Source organism: Archocentrus centrarchus, chromosome 5 (assembly GCF_007364275.1).
Source record: "Archocentrus centrarchus isolate MPI-CPG fArcCen1 chromosome 5, fArcCen1, whole genome shotgun sequence".
Classification (NCBI taxonomy): Eukaryota; Metazoa; Chordata; class Actinopteri; order Cichliformes; family Cichlidae; genus Archocentrus; species Archocentrus centrarchus.
The window spans coordinates 11898093-11907156 of record NC_044350.1 but is presented as its reverse complement, the minus strand read 5'-3'; the positions used below and the strand labels follow the sequence as shown (position 1 = coordinate 11907156).

The window sequence follows — 9064 nt, the reverse complement described above, 5'->3', positions numbered from 1 at the left end:
ACTGAAGTCAAATAATACAAAGCACTTTGCTGACTTCTGTTGAAATGGTTTATAAAATATTTAAAATAAGCACGTCATATGTGCTTCTTCTGTGTTTGTTTTTTACACTTCTAATATCTCGTGCTGAAAACTTAAGGTTGGCTTAATATTTCTGGATTAAGTTAACTTTTCAACCAGTCAGCTTTCGACCCACACACAGCGTCGTCATCAAAGCGTGTTTTCTTGTTGGTGCGCTGCACACAAGCATGTCCCTGTAGCTTCTGCTTTGGTTAAATTCCCACAACCTTCCTCTCCGCATAAAAGGAGAGCTACGCAAACGGACATCAACGCGGGACCAAAAATTGGCCTTTATCCTGCCCATCTGAACTAATTTGTTTATCCTCATGCTTTTCATAAACACCATTATAGGGCAAATAGGTGACCATAAAGTGGAATGGCTCTCCCTCCTATTTACTCTGACAATTAAGATAAAGTGAAGAGATTCAGCTGAACATCTTTATTGGCCTCTCCTTTGACAACAAATGGAATAACTTTTCCCTGTCGTTTCCATGCATAGTTGTGGTGCAAAGATTTATTTATTCCCTGATATTAGCTGTCATACAGGAAGCTATTAAAATCTCTTTCAGGGTAAAGATAACTGGCAAGAGTAAAAGGAAGGGTTTTTATGCAAGTGCACAAGTAATAATGAGCAATAAATAATCATCAGAAAGCTGGAAATTGACCCCAGCATAGCTTCCACACTGAAGTGCATGTGCCTGATGTGATACATTGTTCCCTTCATGATTTTATCCCTGTTTATAAATTTTTCTATTTGTGCACTTCATTTGTTCCACTAAAATGCTATTGGCCTGTCATGTTTAATTTACATGTTCTGTATATGATGAAATCCAGTTTCCAGTTGACCCTGCCACTGGCAGAGAGCACTAAATATGAACAGAAAAATGAATCACTTTGTTGTAGAAAACCACCTGAGCCGTGACGGAGACGTGAACTCTTCCATCCCAAAGTCAAGATCTGCCCTTTTGTCTATTTTTGTGCCCCTTTCATTGTAAAAAAAAAAAAACTAAAACTAAAATGAAAATCCCCTTTCTTTCTAATGTTTATTCTGCCTTTTCCCATATCCGCTCCCGCTCTGTCTGTAGCCTCCCACCCCTATTCAGCATATTCCCGGATGCTAGCGGCTTGGAGCCAGCGATAGACTGCAGATGAAAGGGGAGAAAGAAGGGGGAAGATGGTAATGAAGCAGAGGGAAGAGACAAGCGGTCCCTGCAGGGACTCCGATGCCTCGCGGGACTTGTTTTGCTGTCAGACCACGCTAGCCCCCACGTCCACAGCTCCCCATGGAGAAGATGTGTCAGAGGATGTTCTGGGTCAGCCATGGGAAGAGACAATGTCTGAGCAGATAAGGGCTTTCTGCCAAATTACCACTGATGTGTTTGATCTTTGGGAGAGTAAATAAAAACGAGCTGGCTCGAGCTAACAACTGGAAACTGCTGAGATGGTCTGGATGTAAGTGACTCCAATGCCTACGTGCAAGTAACCGAATAAACCTGCTCACACACAAACACACAGGGTCTTTCCAATGTCAGCAAAATATGTAAAATATTTCTCCAAAACCTGTAGTTTTATAGTTAGCCTGACTGCTTCTGTGAGTGGCAGGCGGCACCGTGCTACGTCATCCTGTGCGCAGTTCTGCTTTTGCTCAACAATTTACCACTTTAAAAGGCCCAATGGCCAATCTGCAGACAATCGTCCCCTGTAACACTATCTGGGCCCTGTTGATAAAATGCAGATGTGGCTCCTCTCAATGTGAATTTGTGACCCATTAAGTAGAGCCCCTCCTCTTTCTTCACCACTCCATCCCTCCTCTTGGCAGTGACTCCAGACCACCTTTTCACATGCATTCCCCAAAAGCAGGTATGTGGATAGTATCAGGCTAACGAGTCACAATGGTGAATTTGTTCAACAAGGAACACCGTATTACTTAAATCCAAGTGTGGCTCTCCCTCTCTTTGAGATCTGCCGACCAGATTGGCGCGGTCTCCCCAGCGTCTCGTTTAGGGACGAACAAAAGGTGAATTCAAACGCTCCCTTTGAGGTTCACAAGACCTGACTCCAGTCTATTGATGTCAAGTCTCCCCTCAGTCTCCCAAAATGTCTTCATTGGTTAGTCATAAGTTTTTTGTCTTAGGTAAGTTGTGTGCAGACCAGTGTTGCTTTTAACTGACTCAACATGTGCTAACTTTCTTGCCATTATCTGCCTTCATCAATTTGTTCTTAGTCATGGTCTCCACTTTGTGCTCAATAGCATACATGCTGTTTGTTTGTTTTGGCTGATAGAATATTTTTAATGCAGGCAGGTATTGTAGGCTTTTAATTGCAGTTTGTTGAGCCAACAGTGCAACTAGTTTTTCAAGTTTACACAATGAGGTGTGCGCTGTTGCCACCGAGCTAAGAAATCTAGGCTTTAAATAGATTGTAGTGCAAAGCTGGATCAAAAAGTTCTACAACTCCACTGTTCAAAACCAAAAGCAATACCTGGTCAATGTCCTCTTCAATAACCCCATGTGTGCCTCAAGAGTGTTTCGAGCGTGACTGCTATTTCTAGATGGCTGTGTGTGTGTGAGAGTCTTGTTCTTTGGTTCAATTTTTGCCATTTTAACACACTGGAGGAGATCCAGCTTTCATCGTATTCAGAATGGGATGGAATGAAGAAAAGCAGCTGAGCCGGAAGCAGTTTAGTGCTGCTCAATAAGAACCACAAGGGGAGTTTTAAGCACAAAACTACATTTATTTAGGCCTATGGGTCTGAGCCTGAAGTAAAGATAGACATGCCAACTTTGAGCAGTCATCTGCACTTTCACTTTAATTTCAAATCTTAGTCTGAAACATTGACAATCAGAATAGACAGAAATTCTTTGTTTTCTAACGTCCTCCTGAGGATGAGGGCTTTGCTTCTATCTAACTGCATTTCAGCAGCTGCTGGGTGTTCCAGGCACCAATGAGATAATGAAACGAGACCCAGGAAGGGTGCACATTTTGAGCTGTTTTTGAATCATCAAGGAAATGACTAAAGAGGAAGCTCCTCAGTCACCAAATGTATTTTATCCATTCTCTGTGTGTAAATGCATCAGTATGCAATTAATTCTTCTGAAGTTAAATGAGTAGTAAAAAATAGCACATATGCACTTAATAGGCCCATGTTTTAAGTTTAAAATAGTATTTTAAGTCTCCATATCATTGCAGTAAATTTTATTTTGACCGCCCTGACCACATCTCATTTGAAAGCAGCCAAATAACAGCGTCCCAAACTGTTTATACTGACCCCATTGTTCAACTTGTAAAGATTCCCCCCTCATCTGTGGTTTGGCCCTGTAGTGCCTCTGGCTATGCTTTTACATAGTCTATGATCTAGCTCATTGCACCACTTCACTATGAATGGAGAGAGTTAAGTCAAAGCCCAGGCTAACAGAGGACAGCATTATGGATGAACAGCTTGTGAAAAAGGCCCATTCAAAAAAAGGCCAGTGACAGTTTAATTGGTCGAATTAGTCACGATATTCAAATCGTCTCTGTTGACCAGCCAGTGACTGAAGTGTGTACTACTACTGCAGGCTGGGCCAACCACAAAACTCTGTCCAGATTGCAAATGAGACACATTAGGCTTTCCCTTCCTGCCAGCAAACCCCAGTCCAGTGGCATAGCATTTTTGCCAGTGCAGCTCCTTGAAAAAGTTTCATTGCTACTTTCTGGCTACGTGGAAAACATTGAAAACTCCTTTATAATATCTGTCAGCTCCTCCAGCCTCCAACATAAACAGGTGTTCCACCCAGGCCAGTGTATTTACTTATGTCAAGGCTGTGCTTACATATACCGACATTCAACACACTTTTAACATTCTCCTCAATGCTACAGTCGGGCTGAGTTTGGCATCAGTGTCTGAGGCGGGCTACACTGTTTCATGAAGACAAATTAAAGCCATCTAATTTGCCTGCTGAAAGACTTGCTGTGTAATGCAGGTGTCAGGGCCCAAAGCAGGCGTTAACTCCCACCAGACCCCCAAAGACACACACACACACACACACACACACACACACACACACACACACACACACACACACACACACACACACACACACACACACACACACACAAAGTTCATGCTCACACTAACATGTACGTACCACAGCAACAAAAAATATCTCAAGCTGTCACTTAAGTCCCCATAGCATGGTTAATATGGTTGTAAAACCATGCAGCTCTAGCCTGTAATAACTGGTGATGACAGTAATATGAGTGTGTGCGTGTGTGTGTACATGCAGATGTTTAGAGTGACTGTGAAAAATGTATATAAACTTGTTCGTGCAAAGAGAACAATTGCTTGGGATTAGCTAAAGGAACAATTTAACATTTTTTGGAAACATATTTAGGCTCCCAGCAGGGACATAATCAGATCAAAACTGAAAAGACTGTCTACCAAGAGCAATAAAATTTACTAGTTAGCACTTTTTATTCAGTGATGTTCCATGACTGACAACAATTTTGCTTTCTGCAGCACGTGCACATGTGCACATTACTCAAAAAAATGTGCTTTGCTTATTGTTCCTTCCCTTGGATGGTTGCCATTTAATGTGTGGAGATATAAATGTGCAGACTTTGACACGTGAAGGTTGTTTGGATGTTCCTTTGCTTTTGAGGCTTTACGGTTAATAGTGTGCAAACAAATTACACGGTTAGGGACCTCTTCACCCTTACTTTCCTGCCAGGTTCACTGACCTAAACTGCCAATAAACATTTCCTTTGAATGTAAATTGTAAGGCCCATCATCATCAAATGTGAATGTGACTCCTGAGGTTATGATGTGTAAAGCCCAAAAGCAAACTTTCTTACACTAATTGCTATCACATGTGCTGTAGAAGATTTCTTTTTTTAAAGAAACCGCTGCAGCATGTAAGCACCATTTTTGCAAGTCTGTTTATATGTTATAAATATGTAATAATTGGGATATAATAACCAAGTCTGTGGAGTTGTACAAAGCACAACTAGCCTCCCTCTGCTTCCTCTCTTTATGCTATGCTAAGATAAGCTAGCTACATCTTGACCTCTGCCACATACTTAAAAGACAAATGACACCAATAGCAATAATCTCATCATATTCCCAGAAAGCAAAGAGGCACACTTTGTAAAAACATCAAAAGACATCTAAAGAAGATGGATAAAAAAAAAGAAAGAAGTATTTTCAGCTCAGATGGAGGAAGAGAGGATGAGACACAGAAGAGAGGGAGGGAAAGCGATATTGCATATCGAAATGCCTAAAGTAATGATCCTTATGAGACACAAAGACGCGCACTCCCCAGTGTTTGTATGTGTGACGATGTGGCTTGGCCTTCAGCCACTTCCAACAGTTAAAGAAAGCACTTGAGAAGAGAACAGAGCCTGTCCCTTCCACTTACCTCCCCCACCTCCCTCTTTTAGTCTCTCTATATAAATGCTTGGCAGTTTTACGCATGGCTGGGAGCAATTTCCCACAATGTGTAAATTAGTCAATCTCCCAAAGTCAGTAAAGTGGCCTTTGATGGGGAGGACATTAATGAAGTGTACCATTAGGCCTCACATTTGTATTCTTAGGGGCTCTCCAAGCTTTTGATGTCGCGGGGCCCCATGGCTGATTATCCACATGCCAGCGCTGCATGCCTCTGTTACTTAGATGGGTGGGAGGGGGGCAAAAGAGGGAGAAAGCAAGGATGCTGGACATTTAATGTTCTCTCTCTCTCTTCTCTCGCTGCCCCGCTAGACTGTCTATGCAATCCTGCTGGCCATTTGAGTTTTGGCAAGAGAAAGAAAGAAAATGAGGGAAGGAGAGTAGAGAGGGTGAGCGGCCCAAGCAGTGCAGTCTAGAAGCTGGACTTCTCCTTGACACTTCAAAGCGCTGTCTGGAGTAAATTGCTGTGGACTGCTTCATTCACAGCATAAGGGCTTTCCCCTTGCAGATGACAGTTGCATGGTGACAAAGTTCAATTGGCATTGGTTGGACTGGAGAAGAGGGAGGGGGGCAGATCAAAGCAGGACCATTGTAATGGTTTTGTTCCGTGGAAAATCGCTTTTTGTCCCCGGCCTTTTCAAGCCAACTCCTGGCTCCAGTCAGAGTAAATGGGATTTTTAACTCCCTTGTGTGGGTGGAAGGGTGAGGGGAGGTGGAGGACTGGAGGGAGGAGAGATTCTTTGCCTCAGGGTAAGGAACTCACCCCCTTCCTTCCCTCTGACAATGCAAGGCCAACTATGTTGATGTTATTGGGCCTTTCATCTGGACTCGGCATCATAATCTTCACAGAGAAAGTTTAGCAGAGCAATTGTGCAATTACATTTATTGTAATTACCAGAACGTGATGTGGCAATGACTTATGTCCTTAAAATGTTCTGTGATGTGCGCTCATCTGCACTTGTACAGTCACACAAAAACAAATCCTTTCTGTCTCTCTTTATATTTGTCTTTCTGCCCTCTTTGTTTCACTGTCATTCTCACTTTCACACATGACACCACATTTTAGAACCTGGGGTGGTTCAGCATCTATCAACTGACAGCGCTAGTCAGCAAGAAATGCTGGTTGTGAATATGGTTTATTTATGTCAACATTACCTTGCAATAATCTTGAGCCACCCCTTAAGTGCAGCACTCTTTTGAAACACATGCAAACGTAAATGGAAATACAGTATATAAGGGAAAAAACAGAGTTTTTGCAATTCAAAATTTGATATATTTATACATAAAGTCAACATTTGTTTAATCCAGGGACTTTTACTGCACTGGCAGAGTGTTTAGGATGACTGTCATGCTGAAAAATGAAGCTTTACAGATGGTATTGCATGGTGAAGCCAAATCTGATGGTACTTTTCTGCGTTCATAATTCCAGCAGTTTTGACAGGATCTCCAACACCACTGGCTGAAATGCAGCCCCAACCATGACGGAGCTTCCACCATGTTTTGTAGATGACTTTAGACACAATATGGACCTCCCTCCTGACCCCCAGCCTACATGTTGACCAGGGTTCTAAATCAACACCCACCAACCCGCCAAATGCAGGTAAAAAATCATTTTGGCGGGTGTTAATAAAAACTTACTAGCCAATTTTGCCAGTGATGCAAGAGGCATTACATGCATGATACATAAGGCTCCGTTCTTGGTCATTTATCCCCTGGCAGTACTTCCTACATTATCCATGAACACTATATGCCTTAACGCTATGTCATGACATTATACGCCCATTGGCTGCGCCCAGTTTGTAGTGAAAATAGCACAAGAAACCATGGAAATGAACGCTAACGCTACTGAACAGACTTCAGAGAGCAAGACAGAGAGCAACTCAAGGTAGAAGCGAAGTAAACGGGGCCAGAACTAAACAGAGAGCACACTGAAAGAGGAGGGAGTTAACGTTAGCTTAGTAAAAACTTTTAACCTAAATGCGGCGGTGGTTGGGACTTGGACAGACTGGGGCAGCTGGGGGGGAAAGGAGGAGTGAGAAGAGGAACGAGGCAGGTGATGATGAGGACAGGCCTAACTTTGTGCGCAAACGTGCAGCAAAAAATGAGAGTAGCTCAGATTCTGATGCCGCTTCTGAAGAAGAACTCTGAAGATGTGGTTCAAATAATATATATACATAGAAAGATAGATAGATAGATTGATCCCAAACCTGTTTGCACTTTCTGTGTATATTTTATGGTATGTGTTGTGTTTTTCATGCTAACAATGTTAATAAAATTATCAAATGCATTCAGTGGCACTCATTTCTCTTATTTTTACTGCATAAAATTTGGCTAGTGGAAATTCAGATTGGCCGGTAACTTTAGAGAGTTACCAGCCACATTGGCTGGTGATCAAAAAAGTTAATTTAGAACCCTGATGTTGACAACTATTTGAACAAAAAATTTCAAATTTGGATTCATCACTCCATCAGACCTGTTGCCACTGATTTTCAGTTCAGTTCTTGTATAATCTGGCAGACCTCAGCCTTTTCTCCCTGTTTCCCCTTCCTTAAGAATGGCTTCTTGACAGCCATCCTTCCACTGAGACCGTTTCTGATGAGACTTCACTGAACAGCACACCAATCGACTGAAAGACCAGATGCATCTCTCAGGTCCTGTGTCAGGTATTTGCTAGTTTTTTTACTATGACTTTACATGTGCTGTAGATAGCACACTTTCTTTTGTCCTCAAATTTCCTCAAATCTTTAAGGACATGCTGCACACCGTGCTAATAGCGCTTTGGGAATCACCTCGTTGGTGCAAAAATGTTATTTTATGTCTGTCAAATTGTCTTATCTTTGCCATTTTTTGTTGATCCAGGTAAAAAAAAAATGAGAACATATATGTTTTTGTGAGGCTGCTAATAATAAAGTGCCTAAATATACAATTTAAAATTGGTTCTTTGCTTTCTTATTTGTAGATACAACACTGGTTCATCCCTTGAGTTACATAATTTTTACGCTGGATTGATTCATAGGTCAGTGTTAAGTGGATCAACGAACCAAAAGTAATTCCTCTGAAATTGGTCGGGTACAAGGACTGGACTGGAAATGAGTGAAAAGCCAAAGAAAAACTTTGAGAGACCTTCAGAAAGTCTGGCTCCTTGGAAGCAAAACATGAAGAAATTGAGGGTGGACAAAGACTTCTTCACAGTACTGTATGTCTAGGTGTGAAAAGATATCTGCAAAGACTTGACAAAATTATATTAAGACAGCTTAAACATATATCTCACATCTAGCACTGATGGTTTTATTTGTTATACTATTTTGTCTCCTTTCTCCTCATCTATTGCTGAGTTTTTAATCCATGCATAGTAAGGAATTTTACATAAATGCTCCATCTCCTGTTTAATTTTATTTCCAAAAAAAAAAAGCAAGACCCTCCTTCACCCTTTCAAAAACACAGATTCATAAACCATAGTCAACATTAAATAAACTCTAATTTCTCTTTTTAATTCAACAAATCTCATTTTGATGTATTATTAAGAGAGACTTGGTTCATATATTTGGACGCAAATGCTTTCTGAAAAAAGTTTCAATACTC

The 9064-nt window shown here is 41.4% G+C and overlaps 1 long non-coding RNA gene across 1 annotated transcript; it reads left to right on the top strand.

The window, feature by feature from the left end:
* The first annotated feature begins 1269 nt into the window (after nucleotides 1-1269).
* On the top strand, nucleotides 1270-8562 carry LOC115779759 (uncharacterized). The gene is made up of 3 exons (XR_004019936.1): nucleotides 1270-1509; nucleotides 8036-8145; nucleotides 8442-8562. It is a non-coding gene; the product is annotated as an uncharacterized LOC115779759 (long non-coding RNA).
* The last annotated feature ends 502 nt before the right edge of the window (nucleotides 8563-9064 follow it).